The following is a 759-nucleotide window of genomic DNA, read 5'->3' on the forward strand; positions in this document are numbered from 1 at the left end:
TAGCTCTGTAGACCAGGCTGGTCTCGAACTCACAGAGATCCACCTGCCTCTGCCTCCCGAGTGCTGGGATTAAAGGCGTGCGCCACCATCGCCCGGCCTTTGCTCCTCTTCTTTCCCTGTCTTCTCCCACCTTCATCCTGAGTCCTAGGGATGGAACCCAGGGCCTCACGTATGCTCGACAGGTAATGGACAACTGAGCTACAGCCCTTGCCCGTTTCTAACCATCCCCATTGTGAACGGTGCTGCTGTGGACATCAGCAGACTCCTCAAGTTCTGCTCTCAAGCTTTCCGGGACCATCTAGAAGTGGGATTTCCGGGACTATCTTCTTAGAAGTGGGATTTCCGGGACTGTCTTCTTAGAAGTGGGATTTCCGGGACTATCTTCTTAGAAGTGGGATTTCTGGGGCTATCTTCTTAGAAGTGGGATTTCTGGGGCTATCTTCTTAGAAGTGGGATTTCTGGGGCTATCTTCTTAGAAGTGGGATTTCTGGGGCTATCTTCGTAGAAGTGGGATTTCCGGGGACTATCTAGAAGTGGAATTTCCAGGACTATCTTCTAAGAAGTGGGATTTCTGGCACTAGAGAAGTAGGATTTCTGGGATTATCTAGAAGTGGAATTTCCGGGACTATCTTCTTAGAAGTGGGATTTCCGGGACTATCTTCTAAGAAGTGGGATTTCTGGGACTATCTTCTTAGAAGTGGGATTTCTGGGATTATCTAGAAGTGGGATTTCTGAGACTATCTAGAAGTGGGATTTCTG

The 759-nt window shown here is 48.7% G+C and overlaps 1 protein-coding gene across 1 annotated transcript in view; it reads left to right on the forward strand.

The window, feature by feature from the left end:
• The window catches only part of Dnah2 (dynein axonemal heavy chain 2), a 131,251-nt gene that overhangs the window by 10,179 nt on the left and 120,313 nt on the right, over positions 1–759 (forward strand). The gene's annotated exons all lie outside the window — the stretch shown is intronic.

Source organism: Microtus ochrogaster, chromosome 7 (genome assembly GCF_000317375.1).
Source record: "Microtus ochrogaster isolate Prairie Vole_2 chromosome 7, MicOch1.0, whole genome shotgun sequence".
NCBI lineage: Eukaryota > Metazoa > Chordata > Mammalia > Rodentia > Cricetidae > Microtus > Microtus ochrogaster.